The sequence below is a fragment of the Macaca nemestrina genome, chromosome 10 (genome assembly GCF_043159975.1).
Source record: "Macaca nemestrina isolate mMacNem1 chromosome 10, mMacNem.hap1, whole genome shotgun sequence".
NCBI lineage: Eukaryota > Metazoa > Chordata > Mammalia > Primates > Cercopithecidae > Macaca > Macaca nemestrina.
Window position 1 is genome coordinate 60,077,941 of NC_092134.1, and position 20,553 is coordinate 60,098,493.

Consider the following 20,553-nt stretch of genomic DNA (forward strand, 5'->3'; position numbering starts at 1 on the left):
GAGTGTTTATTATGATTTCAGCTATTTTGTATTTGCTGAGGAATGTTTTACTTTTATGATTGATTTTATAGTATCTGCCATGTGGCAATGAGATGAATATATATTCTGTTGTTTTGGGATGGCAATTTGTATAGGTATCTGTCAGGTCTATTTGATCCAGTGCTGAGTTCATTTCCTGAATATCTTTGTTAATTTACTGTCTTGATGATCTCTCTAATATTGTCAGTGGGGTGTTAAAGTCTTTGACTATTATTGTGGGGGAGTCTAAGTCTTTTTGAAGGTCCCTAAGAGCTTTGTGAATCTGGGTTCTCCTGTGTTGGATGCATACAGATTTAATTAAGTTAGATATACTTGTTGAATTGAACCTTTTATTATTATGTAACGACCTTCTTTGTCTCTTTGATATTTGTTGGGTTAAAGTCTGTTTTGTTGGTAACTAGGATTGCAACCTCTGCTTTTTTCTATTTTCCATTTGCTTGGGATATTTTTCCCCATCCCTTTATTTTGAGCCTATATGTGTCTTTGCATGTGAGATGTCCCTTGAAGACAGCATACCAATGGGTCTTGGTTGTTTATCCAGCTCGCCATTCTTTGTCTTTTAATTGAGGCATTTAGCCCGTTTAAATTTAAGGTTACTATTGATATGTATGGATTTTATCCTGTCATCATTATGTTAGCTAATTATTTTGCAGACTTTTTATGTGGTTGCTTCATAGTGATACTGGTCTGTGTATTTCTGTGTGTTTTTGTAGTGGCTGTTAATGGTATTTTCTTCCCATATTTAGTTCTTTTTTTCAGGAGCCCTTGTAAGGCAGGTCTAGTGGCAACAAATTTCCTCAGGATTTGCCTATCTGAAAAGACTTTCATTTGCCTTTCACTGATGAAGCTTGGTTTGCCCAAATATGAGATTCTGGGTTGAAATTTATTTTCTTTAAGAATGTCCAGTATTGGGCAGGGTACAGTGGCTCATGCCTGTATTCCTAGCACTTTGGGAGGCTGAGGTGGGGTGGATCACTTGAGCTCAGGAGTTTGAGCACAGCCTGGGCAACATGGCAAAACTCCATCTCTACAAAAAATACAAAAGAAAAATAAATAGTCACACACAACTGTAGTCCCAGCTACTTGAGGGGCTGAGGCAAGAGGATTGCTTGAACCCAAGTGGTAAATACTACAGTGAGCTAAGATCATGTCACTGCACTACAGCTTGGATGACAAAGTGAGATCCTGTTTTAAGGAAAAAAGTTCAATATTGGGCTTCAATCTCTTCTGGTTTGCAGTGTTTCTGCTGAGAGGTCTGCTGTTAGTCTGAAGGGCTTCCCTTTGTAGGTGACCTTACCTTTCTTGCTAGCTACCTTTAACATTTTTTCTTTCATTTCAACCTTGGAGAATCTGGTGATTATTTGTCTTAAGGATGATATTCTTATACAGTATCTTACTGGGGTTCTCTGCATTTCCTGAATTTGAATGTTGGCCTCTCTAGCTAGGTTGGAGAAGTTCTTATGCATAATGTGTTTTCCAAATTGGTTCCAATCTACCCATCTCTTTCAGGGACACCAATGAGTCATAGATTCTATTTTTTTACATAATCCCATTTTTTTTGAGTTTTCATTCATTCCTTTTCATTATTTTGTTTCTATTATTGTCTTACTGTCTTATTCAGAAAGGCAGTCTTCACACTCTGAGATTCCCTTCTTCACTTTATCTATTCTATTAATACTTATAATTGCATTATGAAATTCTTGTGGTGTGTTTTTCTACTCTCTCAGGTCAGTTATGTTCTTCTTTATATTGACTATTTTGTCTTTCAGCTCTTGCAATGTTTTTTCATGATTTTTGGCTTCCTCGCATTGGGTTTCAATGTACTCCTGTAGCTGAATTATCTTCCTTCCTATTCATATTCTGAATTCTATTTCTGTCATTTCAGCCCTCTCAGCCCAATTCAGAACCCTTGTTGAAGAGGTGATATGGTCATTTGGAAGAAAGAAGGCACTCTGGCTTTCTGAGTTTTCAGGGTTCTTGTGCCGATTTTTTTCTCATCTTTGTGAGTTCATCTATTAATAGCTTCAATCTTTTGAGGTTGCTAACCCTTAGATTTTTTTTTTTTTTTCCTTTTTGATGACTCTGAGAGTTTGATTGTGGCAAATCACAAATCACACAAAACAAGATGGATTCCGCTGACTAGCTTCATTTCTGAGAGATTTTAGGGGTCCAAAACTCAGCTACCAACACCTGGACTGTGTGCTTTAATTCTGGGGGACTTGTATTGGGCCCCAATTTTGTTCTCTGGCTCCTAGAGATTTGGAGTCCACTACTGCACTGGAGGGGGGTTTGAGATGCAGCAGCTGTGGCAAAGGGCTAATAAGTGGTGGGGTGCCTGCTTTTCTGTGGGTGTTCACCACAATGGCAGAAGTAACAGTTGCAGGAGCACTAGGGGCTACTGCCAGATACTTTGTACATGGTCGGTTGCACTGGAGGTGGTATAGGCTTGGGGATGTGGTGCTGCTGGACACAGTTCTGGGTGGCTTCTCTGTGCACCACAAGCACGCATGATCATTCAACGTCTGGGAAGATCCACTGTTCCCTGTGCAGTGTTAGCACAAGGGCAGGGCACTGGCAGAACAGGGTTTGCCAGCTCTGTGCCCACCAAGGTTTCATCTCCAATGGTGTTTGGTGGTGGCAGGGAGCAGACTAGATTCCTGCATGCTGGTGGGGCAAGGAAACAAAATCCTGCGCAGGCAGACATGTACCAGCAAAGTGATATGGGGAGTTGTCATGGGCCCAGGGGAAGCTGCAGTATGGGGAGGGAAGGAGCAGACTTTTCTGTGGCCATAGGGGCTACCTCATTGGCCTCTCTACTGGTCAGGCATGGTCTTCCAGTGCAGAAGCTATGTTGTAGGCTCCAGGGCACCTAAGACTTCCCTGCAAGCAGGCACAGCCAGGCTGGGGTCCCATAAGTCGACTAATAGACCAAAGGATGCTCAGGTCATCCCTATCTAATGGACAAGACCACCCTGCACAGATGAGGTCTAACTGTTCCCTTAGGGCTAAGGCCTCCTATGGGAGCAAGTCAAATCTAGGGAGATAGCTGTCCCTGGCTGTGTTCTGCTACAGATGCTCCCACATCAACCCTATGGGCTCCACATCAGTTGGATTGCTGCCCTTACTACTTCTCTAACCAGCTCTCCCTACCAGCTCGAGTGTCCATGGTGGTCAAGGAGTCTTCTCCTGCTGGGGTTCCAGAGGACCATGGTGACAGTGGGTTTCTCCAGTCCAACTCACCTGTTTCTCTGGAGTGGCTGAGGTCCAAAAATGAGTTGTGGTGTGTGGTAGCCCTGTACGGGGTTCCCAGCTTTTCCCCGCTTCAGCTCAGCTTCTGTGTCTTCCCTCTGTCTATTCTCAGTGCCTTCCCTCAAAAGATCTGTTAAAACCATGCTAGTAATCTTAGTCCCTCAGTGGGAGCTCTTCCACATGGCTGCAACTAGTCAGTCATCTTAGATCCTACATCTATTTCCTCAGAAGTACACTCAACAAAATCACTTTCAATTCTAACTTGCCATAGTTTTTAGAATTAAAAATATTATACTTATTTAAAAAATAAATTATTTGGAAAAAACAATGAACACTTTTGAAACATTTGATAAGGAAGTATGCACAGAGGTGGGGGGAGAGAGAGAAAATTTGTATAGCCCTTCCTTATTAAAAATAATAATCTTGTTAATAAATTAATGACAAGAGATGTGACATACTTACAAATGAGTCCTTCAGAAAAGCTTAATTTCTTCTTATTTTCTGAGTTCCTGTCTCAAAAGAAAAAAAAAAAAGCTTTCATTAAGCTTTAAATAATGATATGAAAGTTAACTTCAATGGTCTTGGTAAATGTTAATTTATGAGCCCTTTTTTTAAATGCAGAATTATCTTTGAATTCAAATAATACTTTATACCAGGAAAGAGTTAAGTTGTAAAAGAACATGGATATGAAACATGTCTTTGAAAAACTGATATTAGTCAGGCATAGTAAATACAAAAATAATCTTTGCTTTTAGCTTTCTATAAATATTTAATAATAATTTTTGCCTTAGCTAATTTTTAACTGCATTAGCATGCCCTTGTGCAATATGTATATTAACCTGCACAGTTAACTCACTTATTAAATCAAATATTACTTGAAATCAAAATATAACTTTTTATAAATAAGACTATATTATACTATAATTAAATATTAAAATGTCATTCAGTTCATTTCCTCAGTGAAAATAACATATGGTAGCTATATTATATATTTAATGGACTAATCATATATCTCAGATCAGTTCTGTATCCTCTATTCTAGTTTAATTGCTATGCTCATTCCCACAAATCATTTTGTAAAAATTATTAGACTGTTAAGATAGTTCTCATCTCTACCAAACTAAGTAAAGCACTTAACACATTTTAGCTGGAATTTATATCCAAATGACCACCTTATTTAAATATCAGTGCATATTATTCTCATATTATAACAAAATTAGCTGGAATTTATATCCAAATGGCCACCTAATTTAAATATGAGTGCATATTAATCTCATATAGTAACTATACTGATAAATTTGATCTATGGGAATGGTAGCATCTGAATCTTGAAGGTTTTATTAATTTTTTAGCAATTTCGTATTATTACAAGATCTGAAAACTAAAAGTACTAAAAAAAGTTTCTTCTAAAGAGAAGCAAGTATTCTAAGCTAACTTTATAAGGACATAGATAAAAGTTACCTTATAAGCAAATATGTGCTCAACCATCAACAGTGGACAAAACTTGTTTCTATGGAAACTAGAACATGTTAATAGCTTCCCTTTCTTCTTTGAAAACAGTGGGAGGAACAGTAATGTCGCATCAATTAACAAACAATAAAAGCAGGACAGGAGGTAAAGAAAGGAGCTAAATTTAAGTTTAAAAATTAATAGATAGCTAGGCACAGTTGCTGACACTTAGAATCCCAGCACTTGGGGAGGCCAAGGTGGGAAAACTGCTTGAGGTCAGGAGTTCAAGGCCAGCCTGGACATTATGGCAAGATCTTGCCTATACAAAAAAAGCAGCTGGGTGTGGTGGTGTGCGCCTATGATCCCAGCTACTTAGGAGGTTGAGGCAGGAGGATAGCTTGAGTGCAGGAGACTGAAGCTGCAGTGAGCTGTGTTCACACCACTGCACTCCAGCCTGGGTGATAGGGCGAGACCCTATCTAATAATAATAATAATAATAAAAAAATAAAAGAAGAAAAAGAAATATGTAAAAATGGTAAAAATATAAATTCTTTAATTGAAGAAAAGAAAAAATTAGTCTGGTCAGAATCTCAAATTCAGCAGTGATTTGATTTTTAATGTACATGTTCTGGGGATTGGCAGGAGTGGACAATATATTCCACTCAAAGTGGGCCACCTATTTAAGTCATCTTTGAGGGAGGAACTCAGGGAGGCAGAATTAGATTTTATATCTAGGAACTATTTTTTATTTAAATCTATCATAATTTCTATATTTTGTGTAAGATTAGTATTATTTAATGTGGTGATTAAATTTAAAATAATTGAAAAGAACTCTGTTGAAACCTTGAAGTAGACTTAACATACTTTTCAAAAGTATATGTACTCTGACCGAGTGAAAAAACAGTTCTGGACAATTATTTTACTCTCCCATTAAAGGTTTATATTTTTAAAAGCATTAAAGTACACTTTAGAAAGAGATTATATTTACCTATCAATTTTACAAAATCAAGTACTTAACCAAATAATTTTTGGTTTGTATCCAAATGTGATCATTCTAAAGTTTGTACACACTCTAAAATGAAAGCAATTTGGGAGGCCGAGGCGGGTGGATCACGAGGTCAGGAGACAGAGACCATCCTGGCTAACATGCTGAAACCCCGTCTCTACTAAAAATACAAAAAATTAGGCGAGCGTTGTGGCCGGTGCCTGTAGTCCCAGCTACTCGGGAGGCTGAGGCAGGAGAATGGCATGAACCCAGGAGGCAGAGCTTGCAGTGAGCCAAGATTGCACCACTGCACTCCAACCCCGGGCAACAGAAAGAGACTCCACCTAAAAAAAAAAAAAAGTCAAAAACAGCAGCGACAACAGACTTTGGCAGGGCTGTGGAGAAAAGGAAATGCTTACACACTGTTAGTATGAATGTAAATTGCTTCAGCCACTATGGAAGGCAGTTTGGAGGTTTCTCGAAGAACTGAAAACAGAATTACTATTAAACCCAGCAATCTCATTACTGGGTATATACCAGAAAGAAAACAATCCTTTTAACCACGAAGACACATGTAGTCACATTTTCATCACAGCACCTTTCGCAATAGCAAAGGAATAGAATCAACCTAGGTGCCCATCAATGGTGAATTAGAGAAAGAAAATGTGGTCTATATGCACTATGGAATACTACACATCTGTAAGAGTGAGGTTATTTCCTTTGCAGCAACACAAATGAAACTGGAGGCCATTGCCCTAAGCAAACTAACACAGAAACAGAAAACCAAATGCCACGTGTTTTCACTTATAAGTGGGATCTAAACAGTGGGTACTCATTGACAGAGACAAGCACTAGAAACTGGGGACTACTAGATGGGGGCTGTAGGGAGTGGGCAAGGTTTGAAAAACTGCCCTATTGGGTACTATGCTCGGTACTGGGCTCATAGGATCATTCATACCCTCAGCATTAGTAACACAATATGCCCAAGTAAAAATCCTGCACATGTATCTCCTGAATCTAATATGAAAGTTGAAAAAAAGTATAAAATCAGAAAGAAAGAACTGAAAACTGAAAAGAAATAAAGGTGTAGTAGAGGTGACTAATTTTTAATAGGTAAGTTTGTATTTAAATCTCAACTCCACTAGTTCTGGGATAGTAACTATTGTATATCTGAAGAAATCAGAAGAAAATAAATTCTAGAATTTTGTTAATAGCAAGGATTATAGAACAAAGTCCAACCCTGATAGTGTCCTGATAAATGTTTACAATGGTGTTGGTTGAGTGGAGTGTAATTTTATTGTTTGCCAACTTCCATGGTGTAAATACTCCCAACTGTGGTCCATTGTAAGCTACCAACTGTATGGTAAAATACTTGAAAGTTTAATAATCAGCTCTAGTGTTAGGCCAGTGTGAGTCAGTTCTACTACGCATCTGACTCAATCCGTTCATAATGCAGGTGACATCATCTGCAATGCCAAAATGTATATTGTAATAAAAATAGAACTCATTTGTGGATTTCTCCATGATATATATGACAACATGTTTCCTAACATATAACATATTGTCAAATCTTAGTTGCCAATGACTTTTTATCAATAATTTTACGAATTAGCTATTTAGTTCCTAATACTGCCTTCTTCTTGTAAACCCAATTTTGAAAACAATATATGAATTTATATTTATTAATTTGAATTTTAAGCATCATAATGTAATCTAAAATTTTAAGAAAAAATAAATTGGTAGTTTAGAAATAGTTGTCACTTTTTTAATAGTTTGTGATACATTTTGTGGGACTTTTAAATAAACTTGTGAAAATGGCTGTCATTTAAATAATATGGGGGAAATAACTTCAAATACATTCTTAAACATGCAAGTGACTTGAAATATTTATGTTCACAGATAAACATACACAATATTATATTTACTGGGATGAAATTGAGAGTGGCGTCTCATTTAAAAAAAACTCATCAGATTCTGGATTTTCAGATTGAAAGTGAAAGTGGTTTTGCTTCTCTGTTAGGATTAGCAAATGTGGCATTGCTTTCCCATTAGGATTAGCTGTCAACCATCAGCTGTAATAGTAGAAAAATTACAGCTGTTCTCCAAGCAAGCCCAGAAGATGATGCTAGGAAGTTACTATCAGTTTCTATCCAGGTATGCAGAGCCAGCAAGATTTACATGAAGGCAAAATCTGTATTGAGTGTTTAGCATGAAATTGTCTGCATTATACTTCCAGTGAATTTATTACCATCAAACTTATTTCATTGAATGAAACACTCTAAGGTTTTCTTTTTCTTTTTATATAAATTTGCCTCCTCTAGAGATAGAAACATCTAAGGTGATATTGTCTTTAGAAATTCAGAAAAAGATCCCCTAAAACAAAGATGTCATTTCTGTTTAGCATTCTTAGATTTGAAACTCAGTATCTGCTTAAAATATTCGGCATGTGACTGAGAAAGGAAATATCACTCTAGTATTAAATTATATATGAATATGCGTATGAATTTATAAACTTATATCAGTTTATATGTTGACATTAAATTAACACACATATATATCCACCTTAATATGTTGGATATGGATATATATAAAAATATATACATACAGTGTATATATGTGTTTTCCATGGCTAATTTTTATTCAGCAAACATTTGCTGAGTAGTTAGAATTTTTAAATCATTGTGCTAGGAGCTGAAGGGAAAATAAAGGTGAATAAAACATTCCGGATAAAAAGCAGGATTTTATTTTCTGGTAGAGAAGACAGGCACGTGTATAGAAAATAAGGTTGATATACGAGGTGGTAGGAAGGAAAGGAAGAACAGAGTGTAAAGTCACCACACTATAATTCAAGTTATAAGGAATTTATTTAAAATCCTAACTCAGCAGATTGGTTTTGAGCAAACAATTCTACTAGGTCTGGTGAGTGTAAATTGGGAAATTTATGCTTAAATCCTTTTCAGAGAGACGCTTCCTTAGACATGAGTAGGATGTAATATCAGCCATGTACCTAGAAAAGAGATAAAGGTTTTTTTAAGGAAAATTTTCTAATATCTATAAATGTTGTTAATGCTACAATCTTTATTATAACAAATTCACTCCTAGGAACTGCTCCATCCCTTTCCATCCAAGCATAAAAGAAACTTTTTTGTCCTCCTGAGAATATTCAAAAGAACATCATTACAACATGATAAAATTAGAAACCACCTACCTAACTTTCCAACAGAGAAAAATTGCTAAATGGCATAAATTACATCTATACAATTTAATAGCAGGAAAAAAATAACAATGATTTTGTTTAAAATTGTACTTACTCCTATGAAAAAATGTTCACAATAGATTATCATCATAGAACAGTGTCAGACACAGAGTTAGCACTCCATATAGAACATTTTGCTCTTCCAAGCATGACTTCGTTGCATTTAGAAAGAATTTATTTAAATTTGAACCAAAATACTGCCTACTGATTTTTCCATAGCTGATAAATATTAATTACAACATATGTACGTTTGTGGTTAATAGCTCATGATTAATATTTCACAAAGTGTATCTATTTTTGTAGTCAATTGGATCCCATGATTATGTGGGTTATAGATGATTTCAAGAATCACACCGTAGCTGCACATAGCAAATACCGGTACCTGCCAAATTATGGTTGTTATTCCGTACCTCTATCACAACTGTGTGTGTGTAAGGAATACAAGAACCCTCTCTAAATTCAGATCAGATTTTCCCTGATTGATTATTTAGAGCTAAGCATGGTAGGAAGAAAGTAGCCTTAGGTAAGCATTATGTCACATCTTGTTTAAATTGTTAGAATTTCCAAGTACTGAATAAACTGTAATTGAAGTGGTGACTTACCTCTTTTATTCTCCTAAAACAAACAAACAAAAATTTCTCTTCCAACTTTTTTCTTCAATTTTGAACCTTGTTATACTCTCCAGAGCTTCACTTTTCTCTTGGTTATTTCTACAAGCATCTTAAGTCTTTAAGTTGCCTGAGTGAAAGGGGAACATAAAGCAGCAACACTTAGCAATGTAATAGATGAGTGCAATTATTATTTATTGCCTCAAATGAGAGTTGCAGAATTTGCAATGGATTTTTTTTTGTTTGATAATGGATATTTCTATACCCCTAGAGCTTCACTTTAAGCAAACTTACTTTACTATACAAATAGCCCTTTGACTCTCACACTACCACACATCTGATTCTCCGTAAATGCCATAAATTTCTTATTACATGCTGAACAAATATGTTTATCTGACATAACTCTAAAACAATGTCAAAAAGAAAATAACTGATGGTTTTGAAAAGTTAACTTGTCACTCTATAATTATTTACGTAGTTCCAAAATCTATCCAAACATACGTTTAATTTACAGACATAGTTGACCTAATTCCTAATTTTTGTAGTAGAAAAGTCTTAAAATGTAGATCTCAATGCCAAATTGTCAATAGAATTCACTTGCATTTGTATTTTGTTCACTTTAATAATTTGAATTTGATTCAGACACTCTATGACATTGACCAGTAAAGTTGGATATCTCTGAACTAACATCAAAGCAAGGCATTTGCTATCGTTGCTGAAAATATTCTTCTGAAGTTTTCTAAAATGGTACATTCAGCAAAATTATTTCAATAGCTCCTGGACATGGGTAGCAGTTTTTCTTTCCTTTTATATGTTTTTATCAATCCAACTATCCTCATTTTACATAAGAGAGAAAAAATAAGATTCAATGGTGAGCCACTTTCTACCTGCCAGCAGGGGAATGTGGGATGGCGCCAGAGACAACCAAAAGTTAGCAGGTTCCTTTCAGACCAATTGAACCTGAATGAACTTCTTACATTTAATCCAATTCCCTTTCTACCAGTTCTCCTCTAGGTAGGTAATTCTAATAATACATTTAATGCATTTAAAACAGGACAATAACTTTATCGAGTAATTGCTACTAATTAGAAAGTCCTTGGTATACATACGTTTTTTTTTTTTTTTTTTCCAATTCTTCCCTTTAATAATTTCTGCTTTTCTAGCTGATCTTTTAGGTGACCCCATTAGCAGCATAGCTGAGAATTCACAGTTAGAAGTCTTGTTCAGCCAAATTAATTAAGTGCCCTTTTCCTTCTAGTAGGAAATTAGCTGCTTAGGTAAATATATTATTTGAGTGTTTGTTTCTGTTTATTGTAATCATACTCAGAACCCCTTGGCACAGTTACACCTTGTTCCAAAAATTCTCTTTTAAATAATTCTTTCAGGTATTTTAGTCAGCTTTTGAAAACACCTATAATTTTCTCATTTGTGAACAAATAATTTATATTTCTCTAAATTTACTATGGGATTATTAGCTTATATCACTTCTTGCCTTTGAAGTAATTTCGGGAGACTGTGGTCTCAGGGTGACTCTGTATAAAATCATTCATTCAAAGCAGGACTTGGCTCAGTTTCTTTAGTTCCTCAAAGTCTGATGACTGACATTACTGAAGGTGATCCCACAATGATGTCCTCAAGTGAGGCCACGTCACAGACACTCTGCTAAAAGATGTAGGGTGTACAAAGATGGATATGCCATGATTCTTATCCTCAAGAGATATAAACCATAAATAACATGAAATAGATGTTAAAATGCATTGAAACGTAAATAAGGCCAGGTGCAGTGGCTCACGCCTGTAATCCCGGCACTTTGGGAGACCAAGGCGGGTGGATCACGAGGTCAGGAGATAAGAGACAATCCTGGCTAACACAGTGAACCCCCGTCTCTACTAAAAATACAAAAAATTAGCCGGCCCTAGTGGTGGACGCCTGTAGTCCCAGCTACTCAGGAGGCTGAGGCAGGAGAATGGCGTAAACTCGGGAGGCGGAGCTTGCAGTGAGCCGAGATCGTGCCACTGCACTCCAGCCTGGGTGACAGAGCAAGACTCTGTCTCAAAAAAAAAAAAAAAAAAAAAGTAAATAAAAATGTTTCACAGGAGCACTACTAAACATAAATTTGGACAGGTATGTGAGAGGGACGTGTGGTAACTGCATTCAAAATAGAGTGAAGTGTGAGAAATGTAATGACATACTGAACAAATGGCAAAAACATCTATTTTGACTAACATGCCTGCCCTGGGCACCTAAGTGTACACACTGACCACTAAAGATGAAGCGTATACTTGAACCAAGACCCTGTAAAACTTAGTTCCTAGCTGAGAAGTTTGAGTTTTAGCATATCAACATGCCTAAAGACTCCATTACGGAGTCTTAAAAAGTTTGAATTCAATTTAACTGACAATCCTAATTTGTTTTTGGCAACACCAAGAGATAGTTTCTTGAATAGTATCTATTTCCCTCACCTACCATCCTTCATTCATTGCATCATTCAAACATTAAAAAAAAGACATTTATTAGGGGCTTACTGCCATATTTGTAATATAGGTCAATTACCTAATCTGCCATACTATATTAATTACCATGACATACAGTGATGACTCAGATATGATATTATCATTCATAATTCAGAAGGCAAGGTAAGAAAGTATATAACTGTAACTGTAGAGTGAATTTCAAGAGAAGTAGAGGATTCAAGAAATAATAATTTAAAAAGTGGCCTAAGCATTGGACTCAGATAAGCTTATCTTTATAGGAGTTATTTTACAAGTTAGAACATCTCAAGGAGAAATAGACATATTGAAAAATAAAATAAATCATTGAATTTGACGGATGCTAACTTAATCTGCTACTCCAAAGTACCTGTCAAAAGACTACAAAGGCTTCTATTTTTCCTTTAGAGAATTCCATTGGCTTATCTCATTGTACTTCAGCTGCATTTGAGTTATCAGGTTGAATGGGTTGTGATAGGTCATGAGAGGAGTAGCTCACCAGTGTGTTACTGAATTTCAGGATGCCTTAGTGTGTTAATTTATCAGATCACATTTTTCCATAAAAGTAATTTAAAACAAGGGGAAATTCAAATTTTGATAACATTGAGATGCCAAAAGATAATGTGGACCATTGCATTAGGGTCAGGAAGATGATAAAATGATTGCATCTAAGACCAGTGGGAAGCATGAACATGGTAGAATAGTAATTCAGAGACCAGGTATGTGGAAGAAGGAAGGAGATCCTGGAAATTATTAAACTAAGGCAACCTTACAGTTTTGCTTACCATTGGTTCTACTCAGCGCTAACATACCCTGGACATGTACCATTGCCTGTTCTGACCTGTCAGTGTCCTTGCGGTATCCACTGTTAAACATTCTACTTCTTTTTAGAACTCACATGGTACCTGTGGTTCATGTGGTACCTCCTGTTAAATATGATAATTATATTCCAAACTTATGTTTAAATTAAATTATTCATGTTAAAACAAAGCATTTTAAAGTACTATTATCTCTTTGATTCAGTCTTTTTTTTTTTTAACTCTTAAATTCTCATTTGATTCAAAGAAATTATAGAGTAAAGCTCACAACTCTGACTGGCTTTAGTTTCTTAGTCCATCCAATCTTTTCTTCCTAGAGTCTGGTTTGTTTCTCTGTTTCACAGTTCATTGAAGCCCTTTGTGGTCACCGAGTACCATCCATCTTATTTTGGGTTGACTTTGTAAATCTCACACATTTAGAGTAGGTGATAGGGATAAGTGGAATCTGGAAACAAAGGTATCACACTGGATAGGCAGGTGACACCTAAAAGTAGATTTGACAAAAATGAAAGGAGACAACTTTGGAAGTAATAGATACGATGAATACAGCACATTCTGTGACCTTGCAAAGAAAAGAGTCAATGTTCTTTTTTTTTTTTTTCCAGTACAAATAATGTTGATGTACATTTTCAGAATCTTATATTTTTAATGAGTTAATGCATGTCAGCATCTTTTAAAATATTTTTGGTTCCATGTGAGTACTTGAAGTTAATTTTTTCCCCAGCTCATCACCTGTGCTCCTTCATATCTTTCCCTACTTTCCAACTCTATTATAGACTTATCTTTCAGCTTTCATCTCTCTGACTTGTATAACTTCTGATTGCATCTCTTTGGTTTTGTATTTTATACTTAGCACTTATTTAAGGCTTTTAATCTTCAAAGCTCCTAGAGAACATTACCTAATTAAACTTCCCCATAGTATTGTAAGGAAAATCATTATTAGAATTTCTACTTTTTACATGTGGGAAAAATAAGGCAGAGGTTAAACAGCTTACCAAAAATCATAGTGAGAGCGAGTTACAGCTTGTACTGAGACTGTTATGCACAATCCACTTGATCACGTTGCTCTGTTTTTTTTTCCCCTTTTCGTATCTTTTCTCTGGTGTTCTCTAGTATAATCCATTTCATTTAATATTATAAATTTTAATTCTTTGTATTTTAAATCTCTTACAATGAACAGTAAATTTCCTTCCTTTAATAATGTTTTTCTGTTAATTATTTTTCATTTTCTCAGTACTAGCTTTTGACTTATCTTATTTTTGTGTTTATTTTGAATTTTCTAAGTCTTTCACAATGTCTTCCATATTATTTTTAATTTGTTCCCAGTTTTATATTAATACAATACTTAATTAGCTAATCCACTATTAAAATGGAAAAGGCAACAGCTTTAAAAAATCATAATTCAGATAGAATAATTACTCTCATGATTTTTCTGTAGAAGTTGGTCAAATAAATCAATGCCTCTGATTTATGATATCTTTATGTGTTAGAAAAATAGAGGCTGGGTGTGGTGGCTTATGCATGTAATCCCAGCACCTTTGGTGGCTGAGGTGGGCGGATCACGAGGTCAGGAGACGGAGACCATCCTGGCTAACACGGTGAAACCCTGTCTCTACTACAAATACAAAAAAATTAGCTGGGCATGGTGGCTCCCACCTGTAGTCCCAGCTACTCAGAAGAAGGCAGCTGAAGGAGAATTCCTTGAACCCAGGAGTTGGAGGTTGCAGTGAGTCGAGATCCTGCCACTGTACTCCAGCCTGGGTGACAGAGCAAGACTCCATCTCCAAAAACAAACAAACAAAAAAAAGTAAACAAAAGAAAGAAATATATTTCACTGCACTGCTATAAAGATGAAATAGATAACACATGTAGAGTACCCAGCATAGCTCCTGGACATAGTTCTTTCACTTTTCTGTCTTCCTTTTTTTTTTTTTTTTTTTTATACTTTATGTTCTAGGGTACATGTGCACAACGTGCAGGTTTGTTACATATGTGTACATGTGCCATGTTGGTGTGCTGCACTTGCTAACTCATCATTTACATTAGGTATATCTCCTAATGTTATCTCCCCTCCCCCCACTGCACAACAGTCCCTGGTGTGTGATGTTCCCCTTCCTGTGTCCAAGTGTTCTTGTTGTTCAATCCCCACCTATGAGTGAGAACACGTGGTGTTTTGTTTTCTGATCTTGCGATAGTTTGCTAAGAATGATGGTTTCCAGCTGCATCCATGTCCCTACAAAGGACATGAACTCATCCTTTTTTATGGCTGCATAGTATTCCATGGTATATATGTGCCACATTTTCTTAATCCAGTCTATCATTGATGGACATTTGGATTGGATCCAAGTCTTTGCTATTGTGAATAGTGCTGCGATAAACATACATGTGCCTGTGTCTTTATAGTAGCATGATTTATAATCCTTTGGGTGTACACCCAGTAATGAGATGGCTGGGTCAAATGGTATTTCTAGTTCTAGATCTTGAGGAATCGCCATGCTGTCTTCCACAATGGTTGAACTAGTTTACAGTCCCATCAACAGGGTATAAGTGTTCTATTTCTCCACATCCTCTCCAGTACCTGTTGTTTCCTGACTTTTTAATGATCTCCATTCTAACTGGTGTGAGATGGTATCTCATTGTGGTTTTGATTTGCATTTCTCTGATGGCCAGTGATGATGAGCATTTTTTCATGTGTCTGTTGGCTGCATAAATGTCTTATTTTGAGAAGTGTCTGTTCATAACCTTTGCCCACATTTTGATGGGGTTGTTTGTTTTTTCCTTGTAAATTTGTTTGAGTTCTTTGTAGATTCTGGATATTAGCCCATTGTCAGATGAGTAGATTGCAAAAATTTTCTGCCATTCTATAGGTTGCCTGCTCACTCTGATGGTAGTTTCTTTTGCTGTGCAGAAGCTCTTTTATTTAATTAGATCCAATTTCTCAATTTTGGCTTTTGTTGCCGTTGCTTTTGGTGTTTTAGACATGAAGTCCTTGCCCATGCCTATGTCCTGAATGGTATTGCCTAGGTTTTCTTCTAGGGTTTTTATGGTTTTGGGTTTTGCATTTAAGTCTTTAATCCATCTTGAGTTAGTTTTTGATAAGGGGTAAGGAACAGATCCAGTTTCAGCTTTCTACTTATGACTTGCCAGTTTTCCAAGCACCATTTACTAAACAGGGAATCATTTCCCCATTTCTTGTTTTTGTCAGATTTGTCAAAAATCAAATGGTTGTAGATGTGTGGTATTATCTCTGAGGGTTGTGTTCTGTTCCATTGGTCTATATCTCCGTTTTGGTACCAGTGCCATGCTGCTTTGGTTACTGTAGCCTTGTAGTATAGTTTGAAGTCAGGTAGCATGATGCCTCCAGCTTTGTTCTTTTGGCTTAGGATTGTCTTGGCAATGTCAGCTCTTTCTTGGTTCCATATGAACTTCAAAGTACTTTTTTCCAATTCTGTGAAGAAAGTCATTGGTAGCTTAATGGGGATGACATTGAATCTATAAATTACCTTAGGCAGTATGGCCATTTTCACGATATTGATTTTTCCTATCCATGAACATGGAATGTTCTTCCATTTGTTTGTGTCCTCTTTTATTTCATTGAGCAGTGGTTTGTAGTTCTCCTTGAAGAGGTCCTTCACATCCCTTGTAAGTTGGATTCCTAGGTATTTTATTCTCTTTGAAGCAATTGTGAATGAGACTTCACTCATGATTTGGCTCTCTGTTTGTCTGTTATTGGTGTATAAGAATGCTTCTGATTTTTGCACATTGATTTTGTATCCTGACACTTTACTGATGTTGCTTATCAGCTTAAGGAGATTTGGGGCTGAGATGATTGGGTTTTCTAACTATACAATCATGTCATCTGCAAATAGGGACAATTTGACTTCCTCTCTTCCTATTTGGATACTCTTTATTTCTTTCTCTTGCCTGATTGCCCTGGCCAGAACTTCCAACACTATGTTGAATAGGAGTGGTGAGAGAGGGCATCCCTCTCTTGTGCCAGTTTTCAAGGGGAATGCTTCCAGTTTTTGCCCATTCAGTATGATATTGGCTGTGGGTTTTTTATAAATAGCTCTTATTATTTTGAGATACGTTCCTTCAATACCAAATTGATTGAGAGTTTTTAGCATGGAGGGTTGTTGAATTTTGTCAAAGGCCTTTTCTGCATCTACTGAGACAATCATGTGTTTTTTGTCTTTGGTTCTGTTTATATGCTAGATTACGTTTATTGATTTGCCTATATTGAACCAGCCTTGCATCCCAGAGATGAAGCCCATTTGATCATGGTGGATAAGTTTTTTGATGTGCTGCTGGATTCGGTTTACCAGTATTTTATTGAGGATTTTTGCATTTATGTTCATCAGGTAAATTGCTCTAAAATTCTTTCTTTTTTTGTTGTTGTGTCTCTGCCAGGTTTTGGGATCAGGATGCTGTTGGCCTCATAAAATGAGTTAGGGAGGATTCCCTCTTTTTCTATTGATTGGAATAGTTTCAGAAGGAATGGTACCAGCTCCTCCTTGTACCTCTGGTAGAATTCAGCTGTGAATCCATCTGGTCCTGGACTTTTTTTGGTTGGTAGGCTATTAATTATTGCCTCAATTTCAGGGATTCAACTTCTTCCTGGTTTAGTCTTGGGAGAGTGTATGTGTCCAGGAATTTATCCATTTCTTCTAGATTTTCTAGTTTATTTGCGTAGAGGTGTTTATAGTATTCTCTTATGGTAGTTTGTATTTCTGTGAAGTCGTTGATAATATCCCCTTTATCATTTTTTATCGCGTCTATTTGATTCTTCTCTCTTTTCTTCTTTATTAGTCTTGCTTGTGGTATATCAATTTTGTTGATCTTTTCATATCAACATTCTTTGATTTTTTGAAGGGTTTTTTGTGTCTCTATCCCCTTCAGTTCTGCTCTGATCTTAGTTATTTCTTGCCTTCTGCTAGCTTTTGAATGTGTTTGCTCTTGCTTCTCTAGTTCTTTTAATTATGATGTTAGGGTGTCAATTTTAGATCTTTCCTGCTTCCTCTTGTGGGCATTTAGTGCTATAAATTTCCCTCTACACTCTATTTTAAATGTGTCCCAGAGATTCTGGTATGTTGTATCTTTGTTCTCATTGGTTTCAAAGAACATCTTTATTTCTGCCTTCATTTCATTATGTACCCAGTAGTCATTCAGGAGCAGGTTGTTCAGTTTCCATGTAGTTGAGCGGTTTTGATTGAGTTTCTTAATCCTGAATTCTAGTTTGATTGTGCTGTGGTCTGAGAGACAGTTTGTTATAATTGTTGTTCTTTTACATTTGCTGGGGAGTGCTTTACTTCCAACTATGTTGTCAATTTTGGAATAAGTGCGATGTGGTGCTGAGAAGAATGTTTATTCTGTTGATTTTGGGTGGAAAGTTCTGTAGATGTCTATTAGGTCCACTTGGTGCAGAGCTGAGTTCAATTCATGAATATCCTTGTTAACTTTCTGTCTCATTGATCTGTCTAATGTTGACAGTGGGGTGTTAAAGTCTCCCATTATTATTGTGTGGGAGTCTAAGTCTCTTTATAAGTCTCCAAGGCCTTGCTTTATGAATCTGGGTGCTCCTTTATTGGGTGCATATATATTTAGGATAGTTAGCTCTCCTTGTTGAATTGATCCCTTTACCATTATGTAATGGCCTTCTTTGTCTCTTTTGATCTTTGTTGGTTTAAAATCTGTTTTATCAGAGACTAGGATTGCAACCCCTGCCTTTTTTGTTTTTTTCCATTTGCTTGGTAGATCTTCCTCCATCCCTTTATTTTGAGTCTGTGTGTGTCTCTGCACATGAGATGGGCCTCCTGAATATAGCAAACTGAAAGGCCTTGACTCTTTATCCAGTTTGCCAGTCTGTGTCTTTTAATTGGAGCATTTAGCCCATTTACATTTAAGGTTAACATTGTATGTGTGAACTTGATCTTGTCATTACGATGTTAGCTGATTATTTTGCTCATTAGTTGATGCAGTTTCTTCCTAGCATCGATGGTCTTTATATTTTGGCATGTTTTTGTAGTGGCTGGTACCGGTTGTCCCTTTCCATGTTTAGTGCTTCCTTCAGGATCTCTTGTAGGGCAGGCCTGGTGGTGACAAAATCTCTCAGCATTTGCTTGTCTATAAAGGATTTTATTTCTTCTTCACTTATGAATCTTAGTTTGGCTGTATATGAAATTCTGGGTTGAAAATTCTTTTCTTTAAGAATGTTGAATATTGGCCCCAACTATCTTCTGGCTTGTAGAGTTTCTGGTGAGAGATCTGCTGTTAGTCTGATGGGCTTCCCTCTGTGGGTAACCCAACCTTTCTCTCTGGCTGTCCTTAACAGATTTTCCTTCATTTCAACTTTGGTGAATCTGATAATTATGTGTCTTGGAGTTGCTCTTCTCGAGGAGTATCTTTGTGGCATTCTCTATATTACCTGCATTTGAATGTTGGCCTGCTTTGCTAGGTTAGGGAAGTTCTCCTGGATAATACCTGGCAGAGTGTTTTCCAGCATGGTTCCATTCTCCCTGTCACTTTCAGGTACACCAATCAGACGTAGATTTGGTCTTTTCACATAGTCCCATATTTCTTGGAGGCTTTGTTCACTTCTTTTTACTCTTTTTTCTCTAAACTTCTCACTTCATTTCATTCATTTGATCTTCAATCACTGATACCCTTTCTTCCAGTTGATTGAGTCAGTTACTGAAGCTTGTGCATTTGTCATGTAGTTCTTCTGTCACGGTTTTTAGCTATATCAGGTCATTTAAGAACTTCTCTACATTGGTTATTCTAGTTAGCCATACGTCAAATCTTTTTCAAGTTTTTTAGCTTCTTTGTGATGGGTTTGAAGTGCCTCCTTTAGCTCAGAGAAGTTTGATCGTCTGAAGCCTTCTTCTCTCAACTCGTCAAAGTCATTCTCTGTCCAACTTTGTTCCATTCCTGGTGAGGAGCTGCATTCCTTTGGAGGGGAGAAGCACTCTGATTTTTAGAATTTTCAGCTTTTCTGCACTGCTTTTTCCCCATCTTTGTGGTTTTATCTACCTCTGGTCTTTGGTGATGGTGATGTACAGATGGGGTTTTGGTGTGGATGTCCTTTCTGTTTGTTAGTTTTCCTTCTAACAGTCAGGATCTTCACCTGTAGGTCTGTTGGAGTTTGCTCGATGTCCACTACAGACCCTGTTTGCCTGGGTATCAGCAGCGGAGGCTGCAGAGGAGTGAATATTGCTGAACAGCAAATGTTGCTGTCTGATCGTTCCTCTGGAAGCTTCGTCTCATAGGGGTACCCAGCTCTGTGAGATGTGAGGTGTCAGTCTGCCCCTAGTGGGGGGAGTCTGCCAGTTAGGCTACTCGGGGGTCAGGGACCCACTTGAGCAGGCAGTCTGTCCATTCTCAGATCTCAAACTCTGTGCTGGGAGAACCACTACTCTCTTCAAAGCTGCCAGACAGGGACATTTAAATCTGCAGAGGTTTCTGCTGCCTTTTGTTTGGCTATGCCCTGTCCCCAGAGGTGGGGTCTACAGAGGTAGGCAGGCCTCCTTGAGCTGCGGTGCCTCCACCAAGTTCGAGCTTCCATGCAGCTTTGTTTATCTACTCAAGCCTCAACAATGGCGGGTACCTCTCCCCCAGCCTTGCTGCTGCCTTGCAGTTAAATCTCAGATTGCTGTGCTAGCAA